The sequence below is a fragment of the Grus americana genome, chromosome 1, assembly GCF_028858705.1.
Source record: "Grus americana isolate bGruAme1 chromosome 1, bGruAme1.mat, whole genome shotgun sequence".
Taxonomy (NCBI): domain Eukaryota; kingdom Metazoa; phylum Chordata; class Aves; order Gruiformes; family Gruidae; genus Grus; species Grus americana.
In genome coordinates this window covers 78232481-78245099 of record NC_072852.1, presented here as the reverse complement: position 1 = coordinate 78245099, position 12619 = coordinate 78232481, and the positions used below count along the sequence as shown (strand labels likewise).

Sequence of the window (12619 nt, the reverse complement as noted above, 5' to 3'; positions counted from 1 at the left end):
CTAACTTTTAATGAAAGCATCACAAATGACACTGCATGGAGACAAACTTGTGGTTTTTCCCCTTCCTCTTGCATGCCATAAAAGAAAACTTGAAGTTATATTTGAAGGATTGGTTTGGTCTGAATTTTCATTTTGTGCATGGTTCTGCTCAGTGCAAAAAAGTTTCCAAGGGAATGAGAATACTCATTTTAAGTCTGCACAGAGACCCTGCCACCCCTCTGAGCATACAAAGCCAAGAAATAAACTTGGAAGTATCACCTTTAAATGAATGGAAGGTTCACCTCCTGTTATGCTTGCTTTAGACCAGAAAGGCCAGGTCTCCCACACTTTGCTATTTGTTTTTATTATGATAGCACCACAAAACTTTAGAGTCCAGGAAGGTCTTGTGGACAAGATGGCAGATGAAGGGTGGATTTTATATGCCTTCCTATAAAAGAACTGTGAGAGAAAAAACAATTTGCCCATGTCTAGCTAGGACCCTGTAGAGTTAAAAAAATGAACCTTGATTGTTCAAGTCCCAGTACAGTAGCTTTATTGGACCATTATCAGCTATCATTTAAAGTATTTCCTACAAATCTATACAGTTTGTTTCCAGGGGAGATAAAGCCCTACATTACTCTTGACAGGTATTAAGTTAGTATAAAATTACTAGACCCTTTGGATATGGAAATGTGGATTTAATGGTCCCTTCACAGGGATTCAGACTGAGTATGGTTTTGAGCAGAAGGGAAGTGATTTCCTGGCTGGTTTGCCCATTCATGTCCAGAATGGAAGTTAATTCCTTGGAAGATAAAATAAAAGGGGAACCTTAAAGTAGTGGATTTCTTCTACTTTTCCACTGAAAAAGAATAGTGTACAACTGCATTTCAAGTGAGAGAAGTTTTTCCTTATTAAAAGCTGTGAAGAGACTTCATTCTGAAATTCATTATTTCTAATGAAAAGATATTTTAAGATGGCTGTCTGCAAATGTCCTCCATAAAAATTAGATTTACCCCCCTTTGTTCTTCCTTTCATCTGAGATCAAATAAAATTTGAACATCCAACTTATCTGTGTATACTCAGTGAAAACTATCTAAACCAGTTTGCATATTTTTCCAGAAAGTGTTAAAATTCTTGGTTATTGGTAAAGAATTAACCCCGCTGTGGGTAAAAGATAAGCTGCATTTAACAAGGCTAATAGCTAGGAGAAGGGGACCTGTTCTATTTCAACCTTGTCATCAAGCAACCTATTTAACATCTTAGTTCTTTTTGGATGTGGTACCAACAATTGGAGAGTTGATAGGCTTCTTGAAAGAAAAAGCAGGACTGAGTCTGTGCTAGACCAAGACAAAGGCAAACAGTGGTGTTTGAGTCATCTTCTACCTAGTACTGAAAAGCTCCAGAATACAAGCTCTGATTTTGCTGTATGATATGAGTGAAAACCTAGCTTTTTGATAGCAATGCATATACAGCAGAGAAGCTGGGATGAGGCTGGTATGGTCTTGTTGCTGTGACGGGAGGGCTGGAAGTGTAGCTCATGGTGGTAAGTGGCGGGAACAAAATGATTCCTGAAGGATTGGGGCGGGGGGGGGGGGGGATAGGGCCCGTATGCTGTCAGTTTGCTACCTGGCTTGCTGTTTGTTGTAAGTTGGTGTCTTGCAGGTAACAATGCAGAGGTGAGCTGTGAATGTACTAATGGTAGCTGAGAGCTCAAGTTTAAAACCACAAAGAGAAAAGTGAACTGAAGTGAATATTTATATATACCTGTGTATGACATGACAGGACTTCTCACTTTTATGCAAACACCCTTTAGTGGCTTGTATCTATACCTGATATTGTAGCTACTCTAAATGTTTGCAAATAGAAGCAATACTTTCAGGAAAAGTATCCCTTATGAACTAAGACAGGTTTGCACCTAACTTGAAAATATCTGGGGATACATATTTACTGATACCATATCTGGGTTCTCTGCATAGTATGGAAGTTATGCATTTTGTCTAGATCAGGGGTGTTGACAGAATTCATGCTTCTTGCAACACTTATGCCACCCATATGCTGGCTACAAATGAGCAGGCAACACTGAATACAGTTAGAGGTTTGGGGGGACAAAGATGCAGCCATTCAGAAATTTATGATCAGATTGGCCTTGGCAAACTGAGTTTCTGTTAGTTTCCTGTCGCTGCTCCTGGCACTTCAGATTCAGTAATAGGTGCTGAAAATGGATTGACTGTCCTGTGAACCAGCAGCCTGAATACCTAATATAGAGAAATGTAGCTATAAGCAGTAGTTTGCTCATAAACATTCTATAGCAAGGGAAAAAGATCTTCCATGTTATATGTAGGTTACATAAAGCTATATGCATGCAGGAAGATGCATATAAATCTAGTATGTTTTTCCTTGTATAGGGAAAACCTTGGCTTTGGAGGTATGATTCACAATTATTTTCTCAGTACTGCTCTTATTTGATTTCTTAGTTACAAATATTAGAGGAAGAACTCAGTGATGAGGTAGACCCTTGCTGTGGCTTTTTAAAATCATACCCAAAAGTGCAACTTCTATTAGCCTAGACATACTGATGAGGAAGGCAATTGTAGTATTTAACAATATAAATGTTGACTTGCCAAGAAAAGCTTCACTCACCAGATTTGGGCTATGTAGAAACTTCTCAGATTTGCACTTGGAAGTGAATTGTTTTATTTAACTCTGCTTCCAATGTAAGTATTTCTCAACAAGCTTTTTCTTTCTGCCTTTTGTTCATGTCATTTACTTCAAATGCCTTGGCCACATGTAAGCTGCAGAGTAGTTAGGCTGAAAATTGACTACACATTTTTATCAGCTTTTTCATCATTTTCACTCTTAACAATTCTAGCAGTGCTGGAGTAAAATGAGGCTACCAGTTCTGTGATGTAGCTCCAGGTGGGAGGAACCACAGAAACTAATGGGACCACCCACTGTAAGATTGAGAACCCTCCACTTTCAGCTGGGAGCAGTTTCATTCATGTGCATGTTCACTTATGCTGACCCTTTGCTTAGGCTTTGAGAATGATGTGTTTGGCATCAGGCAATTTCATAAAATCTTCCCCCTGCTTTGTTTCCCCCTTTTTCCTGTGCACCTATATACACGTTTATATTGTGGGCCTAATGTGTTGTCTTATGCAAAAGCCTTTTGGCAATGCTATAAACCTTTTAACAGGATTTTAAAGCAATACTTGAATCACTGTAGTAGCTGTTTAATGGCTTGAAGATGACAGGGGAAAGGATTTCTATGCATGCAGTCTGTAGAAAATGGAAGACTATACAGAAGTGACATGACTAGGAATTTCTGTCTAGGATCTAGAGTTGAAGAAAAAAAAGTATGGGATAGGTAGGGCAATGGCCTTAATATTAAGCAATCTACAGTTAGGTGACTTCAAGCTTGGGAAATACTGTAAAACAATATTTGCATCTAGCAAATATTGAATAATATTTCTTTATGTGAAGGGGGAAAAACTCTGGGAGATGCATTTCTTACTGCATCTGCTGCCTCCTGTTCAGGAAGCTAGAGCAAGTCCTCTTCAACAGGTGTTTATACTGAAGAAGACTCCAAGGTAAATGACAATGGAAAAAGTGACTTTTGGTCTAGCTTTATCTTAGTTTGATATGTGGGATCTGCTATAGTTTCCCATGGGCTGCAGTGCAAAGCAGCACCTTCCCATGTTAATCTGCAGGACCCATTGCAATGCAGTTACCATAGGCATACTCTGCAGTGACAGTTTCCAGTAGCCTCTCTCACAAAAAAGCTATTGAATCAGCCAACCATAAAGCTACCCTCCTTTTGGCAGAACTGTAGAGCAAAAGTGGTATTAAACTCTATACTTCTATTTATTTCTTACAGCAAGGTACAGCTTGCTAATGAGTCTTCCCTTTTTTAATTGGCTTTTGTGTAAAATTTTACATTTAACTGGGGTTATTCTGTCTCATGTGAAAAACTTTGCATATGTCTTTGAACTTCATAAGATTTCTGCTACTCCTACAGCTTTTTGAGGTCCCTTTGAATGGCAACTTATGCCCCACTGTATCCATCATGCACCTGGTTATATTTTGTCTCTGAACTTGCTGAGTTCCCATTAATACATCAATGAAAGTGCTGAAATGCATCAATCCCAGCATTGACTCCTGAGGAACACCAATGGTAACTAACTGGCTTAAGTGCAACTTTGAACAGTTGATCATTGCACTTTGAACCTGCCAGTCCAGCTGGGTTTTATGCAACTTATAGTCCATCCCATCCAGTTTGGCCACAAGGTTGTTATGGGAGGCAATGTTGGAGACTTGCTGAACTCACAGACCACTTCTATCTTACTGCTCTTAGCTGGTTCAGAGCTAGACATCTCATCATAAGCTGGTCAGGTATTTCCCCTTACTAAGTTATTTGGAACAGCCAACATGGACTGGCTTATTCTTCAAATGCCTGAAAATGGCTTATAGGAGGATTTGTTTAAAAATCTTCCCAGGGAGTGAAGTGAGATTTCTGGCCTGTAGTATCTTGGAGCCTCCTCGTTGCCGTGTTTAGACAGACATGGTATTTGTCTGTCTTCAGTCACTGGGAACATCCCCCAATGCCATGGCTTTTCAAAGATGATAGCGGCCTTACAATGATGTTAGCTGGTTTTAGATGCATCCCTTCTGGTCCCATTGATCTGAGTACATCCAGTTGATTAAATGCTCCCTAAGTCAGCCCTCCTCTACTGTGAGTAGCACTTTTCACCATGAAATTGTTCCACTAGTCTTTGTCCTTAGCATTCCTCTCTGGTTTCAGCTTCAGTCCAACTTTGTCGTCTTCTCTAGGTAAATTGTTGCGTGCCCAGGCCATACTGTGCTATGCCTCCCAGGTAGTCTGTCTCAGTTTCCAACTTCATGTGTTCTTTTGTCCATGAGCTACTCAAGAGCTCCCTGTTAAGCGATCTGACCTCCTGGCTTGTTTGTTCACTCTTTAGCACACTGGAATAGACTGCTTCTGTGATTTGATGAGGTTGTTCTTGAATATCAGCCAGCTCTCCTGGGTCCTCTTGCCTCCCAAGGTAATGCTTCACAGTGTTCCACCCACCTGTATAAACAAAATTTGTTCTACTGAAAACCAGAGTCTTTGCTCCTTGACTGCCTCACTCCCTTAGAGTCTTAAACTACCAGTCGTGATCACTGTAGTAAAGGCTACCACTGCCTGAACATCCCCAGCAAGTTCCTTAGTCATGAACAGAAGGTCCAGCAGAGCACAGCCTTTAGCTGCCTGTCCATCATTTGCAGCATAAACTTTCCCAGACATGTTCCATAAATCTCCTGGATTGCTTGCACCATGATATATTGTCCTTTCCACAAGCATTATGTAGCTGAAATTTCTCATGAGAACCAAGGCCTATGTTATGAGACCTCTTCCTTTTGTTCAAAGGAGGTTTTGACTGGGAGTCTGTAGGAGACCTCCACCATGGCTACCCCTTTTGCCATCCTCTAGCTTTGGTCTATAAGCTCCCAGCCCCCTGCCACTAATCCTGTAGCAAAGCTCTACGCATTGAGCACTTATGCTGAGCACAACCCCTTGTCTTCCCAGCCTGTTCCTCCTAAAGAGCCTGTATCCACCCATTAAGGGGCTCTGTGAGCTACCCCATCTGTTTCATGTCATTCCTTTCACATCTTAGCTCTGCAGGTTCATGCAGATCTGACTCATTCTCAGTTTGCTGTGCTGCATAGTCATGTACAGGCACTTCAGGTGGCTCTCTGGTTGCATTGCTTTTGCAGGAAGAGTGGGAGCTTCCCTTGTTATACTGTTGGGTGGGTATCACCCCCATTTCCTCAATTTCTTATTCCCTCTGGTTTCTGGTTTTCATCCCACAGGAAACCTAGTTTAAAGCCTTCCTCACTAAGTTAGCAAACCTGTTGAAGGTGCTCTTGTCCCACTTTATCATAAAGTAGATCTCATCTCTCCCCAGTCAGCCTTGCTAACCAAAGAGCATCTCTTGATTTTTTTTTAGAAGCCAAAATCCTGTTGATGTTCAAAAAGAGCAGCACCTGGCCCCTTGCCTTTCCCTCTTGCCCTCAGAGCCATAGAGTGCTGTAAAAAGCTATTCTGGCCTTCAAGATGTTGGGCAATGAAGAATGCACTCTGTCCCTTGGTAAGGTAGTTCAATGTCTAACTTTCCTTACTGTAACTAAAACTAAAGAAAAAACTACATGGTGTTTATATTCTGAATACTTCTAGCTGCAGTTTTTCCATTGGATCTCAGGAAAACTTTATCTGCTAAATTAAAGAAATGAGAGATTCTATAGTTAAAAGCTCAGTTCAGACCTTTCTAATGCAATGGAGTGTTGGCTCTAGTCGTTCTGAAAATACCAGAGTGAACTAGGAGTTACAATGTGAAGGTAGGATATAATCTGTCATGCTCCAGAACCACCTGTTTAGGTTTTTGAAAGCATACATCTCTTTAACTGCCTCTTATGTGTTTACATTCATTGTGTAGCCTTTCATGAAGCCTACTTAGAAGTTATGCTTAAAATGCTCCTGTGTTTTGTATACTCAGGAGAAGCTGTTCTGTCTTCAGAAATCCTAATTGGATGGATCATCAAAATATCCATGAGCTGATAAGCTCTGACCCATTTCTTGTTTTAAAAATAAGCACATCTTGTGCTTATCAACACTGGTGTTTAACATTGCATGTAGTTTTAGACAACCCTTGGGTTGAGTGATGTCATTGCAATGTACAGGCTCTCCCTTAGAGACATCTGCTTGCTGTGCTCCATGGTGATATGCATGTTAGAGTTGCCTTTTCTATCTGTCTTAATGTTGTAAACCTGATACCCTTTTCTGCTGCCTATCTTTTCCCATCAGCAAGAATGAGAAAGAAGCCTGCAACTCCCCCACACATCTACCTCCACCTCCACAAATTCACAACTGGGCTCAGAGCTGTGTGAAGAAAAACTGACAGGCTGCAATTCTGAATTTTAAAATCTTCATAAACCTCTCCTGTAGTTCCTATGTAGAAGGGGGTCGTGTGCTAAATATAAACCTTTTCAGACAATCTAAGAGGAAAAACAGTCAGAGCTCATGGTTAGGAAAAGAAAAACCCTGTGAACTGAGATTGTGATGGCAGCTCACCAAATGCTATCAGTTCAACCTGCATTTAAGACTTAATCTGGCTTTGAGTTGGAGTGCTGCTTTAAGGTGACTTGGAGACAGGTGGCTTTAGAGGACATCTGACCCTTCTGGCAGGGTGAGGACAGAGAAAGACTTTATTTTTGGACAGTTATGGAATTGGCATCCAAGGGAAATCTGCTCTCGGAATGAAGTGATGCTCATTCAGACCTGCAGTTCATCTGAATGTATGTGGAGCTTGGAATAAGTTGATCAGTAGGCAGCCACTCTGAAACCCATTACTACTTGTTTCTCAGGCACATCAGTGATGACAACTGACTTGCTAACAGGTAATGTTATTTATAGTCCTTCTTGTAGGTATAAAAAAAATCACTTGTCATTAATTTTGGTCTTAGTTAAGGGACTAATATTGCTCATTCTTAAATACTTGGCAACACATTTTTTCCTTTCAGTTCATCAGCAATTCTTTAATGTGTAATACTCTAGTTAATGCTCATTGCCAAAGACGAGCATTTTGACAGAATTTTGGAATTTGCATTAAAACAAAATAAGTTTTGAGTTGTTGTTCCAGTGGCTTTTCTTGAAAGCTCTAATACATGCCAAAAAAATCAAACTCGTAAGAGATGTACAGAAAAGTTGCTAGTCTTAAGTTAGAGATTTAATTTTTTTAATCTGACTAGCAAATTAATCTAGATTTCTCTGTCAGGAAGCCATCTGCATGGTCTCAAATGACAAAGATTTCTTTCTGAAAAGACAGCAAGTGCTATTTCCCTAGGATTTCTACTGTAATGTATTTCTAATCCATAGAATGATACTATGTATATTTAAGAAACTACTGCTAGTTTAAGATGTACTTTTCAGAAAGCAACTGAAATTATGATTTGGGAGGGGAGAAATTTGCAAGCTGGAAAAAACAAGCTGGTAGAAGGTTAGAGTTAATAAAAGAATATTCAGTATACCAAATGTGAGCTACTGAAGAACTTTAACTCCTAGAAGACCAGTATTATTTGGGTTGGCAACAAAATGAATGCATAGACAAATGTAATTTATACTTCCAGTCTTCACAGACCTATACCGTGATGTCAGCCAGGAAGGTGACCTCTTACTCCCCCTCAGCATGCTAAAAAGGAGAATGGGCAAGCTGTGGGCAAGGGGAAATGGGTACCTCTGCCATGTCAATGTATAGTGTTTCACTGAAATCAGAGCAATGCTTTCCCAGTTCTTGAAGTGAGTTGTCTTTGCATCTGACAATTGTATTCTGCATGAACTGTGTAAACTGACACAATTATTCTAATAAACCTTTTTTGTCTTGATAGAAAAGATTCACTTAATGCTTTGCTCATCCTATGGTGTATGGACATCTGAATATTAATTACTGTCTGACTGGATTCTTTGCCTTAAGGATATTTAAGGCAAAAGCATTATTTTTTGATCCAAACTTCCTTGTGAAAGAGTGGATCATTTTACTAAAATACTTAAGGCATCCAATATTATTTCTGTGCCTAGGGTGCAAAAGTAATATGCTTTTTCTCTGCTGAGCTTTCCCTGAATTGATGATGGCCAGAATAAATTGCAAGTAGGTGGTTTTAACTCAGGTTTGAACTACCTGGTTCCAAAGGTGAATAAGAGAAAAATCATTATTCTGACAGCTACATTAGCAAGCCAGCTCACAGTATGGAATCATTATGCTTTTTTGTACTTTACAGAGCATAAAGTTAAGGCATGGCCATTGTAAAAGTGTCTTCAGGCTTTAGGCTCGAGCAAATTCAAAATGTGAGGTATGTTAATCATGTGGCCCCAGTGAGGCTGAAAAGGATCAGCTAAACATGAAATCTGCATCCCATATTGCCCTTGGAACCTGTATTCCCCATGTTAATGTATTCTGGTAGGGTATGAGCCAAGGTTAAAGCATGTTAGCAGTAGGAGGTAACTTTCTCAGAAGGTAAAGAATAGAAGAGTATGGTGGTAGAGCTGAGGAACTGGAAAACTCTAGCTTGTCCTAAACATCTTGGAGATATGCAAGAAGAATGATGCTGATCTCAGTCAGCAAAGTCAAATTCAACAACTGAGTGGCAGTCATGATTCAGCATCTCAACTGTGACTCTCCTTCCTCTTGGAAAGGTTTTGCTTTCTGTGTCTATATATCTAGTACTTGCCTTCAGCAGGTAAGATGCTTAATTTAAAGCAAGTTGAAATATTGCAGTATTGCCAGCAAAACCAAATTCCTTTCTCCATGGCTCTCTGCCATATCAGCTGAGCAGATTGAATTGTGCCAGCTTTGAGGGTGGTGTTTCCTCCTGCTTGCCAGCAGCAGACAGGCCTGGCCAGGACTGGGGTGTGTGGCTGCAGTGGGGAGGGACAAGCTCCACCAGGTCTTAATGAGGAGTCCAAGAAAGCCAGTTAAGTCATCTGTCTAATGCTGCAATAAGTGAGTTGATGATGTGTAAGTTTCACATGGAGCCAAAAATTGTTTGTGATGATTTAGAAGATGCTTTCCCTTTCTGTGTAGGTGTTACCAGATTATTTCATCCACATGCAAATAAGATAGGCTAATTTATCCTGAAAGAAAACTGTCTTGCACAACTCTAGCCATGTAGAAAATATTATTCGTGAATCAGGATGCTATTGAGATTTAACCTTTTCTTGTGCTTAGTGATGGTCTGTTCTCTTATCAAGGGGTGATAATCCCATATTCACCTTTTGTAGGTAGTGCAATCAAACACTTAAACATTGAAGCCACAACTGCCCAAAAATAGTGCAGGCAACTGGGTTAGAAAGTATTGATCAAAGAATGCATGTGCAAAATTGAGATAGGGAATAGAAGAGTATCCAGTGTTTTCCAGTCAGTTCTAGGACTGGAAGCCACACATGTCACTGCAGGCCTTGCAAATTGAGCAGTTTGTCAGCCAGCAGTATAAGGACTCCCTGTAACCAGGGGTCAGGCTGGGGTAGGTGCTTAAAGGTGGGAGGAAAAATCTTCCTACCCATAGGAAAAAGATTGGAGTATTCACCTGGTTTTAGTGAAATCTGCTCGATGGCCACTGGTTCTAAGGTTTTTTGAAAGCAAGCATTTCATCCATGTTCTCTATAACAATGCACTCATGGTTACAGGAATTTTTTAAAATGTTGTGTATGTACTATAGTATACACAAGTGATTTCACTGCCACTTATGTCCATGAGTTTTTCTATAACTACCTAATACAGTGTGTACCGAGTGAGTGTAAGAGTTATTGCCATGCATTGTTCATAGTTTCAGAAGCCTGATTTAAGAACCAGACACTGTATATTAGTACCTGCCCAAATAACATACTAATAGCTGTTAGTTACTGCAGGAGGGGATTTCTTCACTGTAATGAAATGTGAAGCTGCAGGGAAATATCTTAAAATTAGAAGAGGTGTGACATTTTCATGGTGATACAGTAGATAATTTTGGAACTAATTTATAGTTGATCCACATGCAGTGTTTTTTCCTACCATCATGCTGGATGTTGGTACCACTTTAAGTTTCATTAAAAGCTTAAGAGCAAGTTAATAGTGCTGTTGCCATAATGTATTTCTGGTTGCATGGGTCTTCCTCAGTGGTCATCTAGATTGAGCTGTTCTGAATTTCTATGGTAACTTTTACTGATGTATCCATACAGCACAGGGGACTAGTCTTATCAATCCAGTGTTTGATCTGTTGCTTTGTCTGGATTATCATCTGACTGAGATCCTAGGAACTGTCCTGTGAGCAAGGACACAGCAAAGATCCTCATAGGCTTGTTCCAGACAGTGTTGAACCAGATGCTGAGGAAAAGAGTGTACAAAACTAGCACCTGTAGAATGCTGATAAACATTACATACACCTACCATTTTTCTAAAGTCAAATGGGACTAAATGTATATGCTGAAAGAGTTGCAGGCTTCTGTCAAAGGAAAAGTTGGTCTAGATGTACTTGTTAGATGAAATCATATGTTACAGTAACATCTCAGCTAGTTAAACCTTAGGGTCACCTTATCCTCACAGAGGAAAAAGGTGTCTTGCAGAGTTTTAAAGAACTTATTATCCAGAAGGAAGAGCACTTCAAAAAAGGTACAAGAAGCCATAAGTCTAAACAGGTTTGTCATCTTACTGATACCACAGTACTCTGCAGACAAGGAACCAAGGCATCTGAGGCAGAAGAACTAACATATCTTGAGTATATATTTACCCCCATGTTCTCTGGGTGTCAGGGTGCTTCTATAGAATTTAAGTAGCTATGCAATTGGGTAGTAGAAGGCAGTTCAATGTTGTTTAATGTGTATTTCATGTAGGAAGTACATATTATGTGGGACTTCAGATCTGGTTATTCATCAGAACAAAAGGGTTTTTTTCTGTTCATGAACTGAGAAAGGCAGGGGCATCTGCCTGAGGCTTTTCCAAGCTGTCCTTAACCTAAACATAGTAATCTCTACTAGATTTAAGTAGAATAGGTGGTAATTAGAGCTGCTCAACAAGATTGGCCTTTGTAAGGTGCTATGAAACACGGGGGTTTGGCATATGTTCTCTAAGCTGACTCTTGTCTCTGTCCCATCTCCAATTGCCTAAATTTAGACTCTAAAATAAACACTTGGAAACAGAAATATTAATGGTTGTTTTTCACAGTATTTGCATATGCAGATCTTGTTGATTTTGATGGTATTCAGTGTCACTCTGCACCATAAACAGAGGCCATCTTTAGGTATTTGAGTACAGAATTTGAGCTGTGCATATGATTAGCCACTAAAAATTTAGACCAAGGAAAAATGTTATGTGAAACAAACAGTAGGTTTAGCAGGAGTACTTAGAAAAATGTTGAATTCTTGACTACACAATAAAGTATTTTGAAGATAGCTAATGTATGTGAAAGCTTTGAGAAATCAATACAAGCTGATACAGAAAGAGCTCTGCTTCAGATTTCTGCCCTTATAAGCTTGGTGGAAAGTAGACTCTTTCAGGAGTGAAGAAACTGCAGAGCCCTTTTTCAATATTTAGCTGTCTTCCACTGATTTCCTAAGAGCTACTAGGAATGAAAAGGAGCTTGGCTGCCTGGGTCCACTGAGAAAAGCAGCTGAGAGATACAGGGAGTTTGAAGATGTTTGCAGCTTTTGGGTACCCCCAGTATAATGCAAATAATGGATAGCAGGGGGACTAAGTGTCGCATATAAAGGAGGGAAGCAGATGGAAGATGCACATATATGGGAAGTGACTGAATAGCAGTGTAGCACAGGCATGGAAAATGGTTAACAGAACAAATATATGAAAGATTAAATATAGAAAGGAGATGAGATTAATGCACTGGAAACTAGCTGCAGATGATGTGATCTGCTCTGGACACTCTGTTCTCTGCTCTTGTATCATCCCCATGGTATCTAGGCACTTAACTGGCAGATGAGTCACTGTTTCTTTGTGCTGCAGCTTGTTTCTCCATTAAATGAAGGTAATTCTTTCCACTCTTGGAGTGATGCTGAAAAGGATTGATCTGTAAAGTGCTTTGAAGATACACTAACATTCACAGA

General features: G+C 39.9%; 1 protein-coding gene across 4 annotated transcripts in view; it reads left to right on the top strand.

Annotated features, from left to right (window-relative positions):
* The first annotated feature begins 7072 nt into the window (after positions 1-7072).
* SHISAL1 (shisa like 1) overlaps positions 7073-12619 on the top strand; it is a 204637-nt gene continuing 199090 nt past the window's right edge. For all 4 annotated transcript variants that reach the window (XR_008575391.1, XR_008575393.1, XM_054812674.1 and 1 more), the window contains exon 1: positions 7073-7431. The gene's annotated coding sequence lies outside the window, so the exon portion shown is untranslated. The remainder of the gene's footprint in view (positions 7432-12619) is intronic.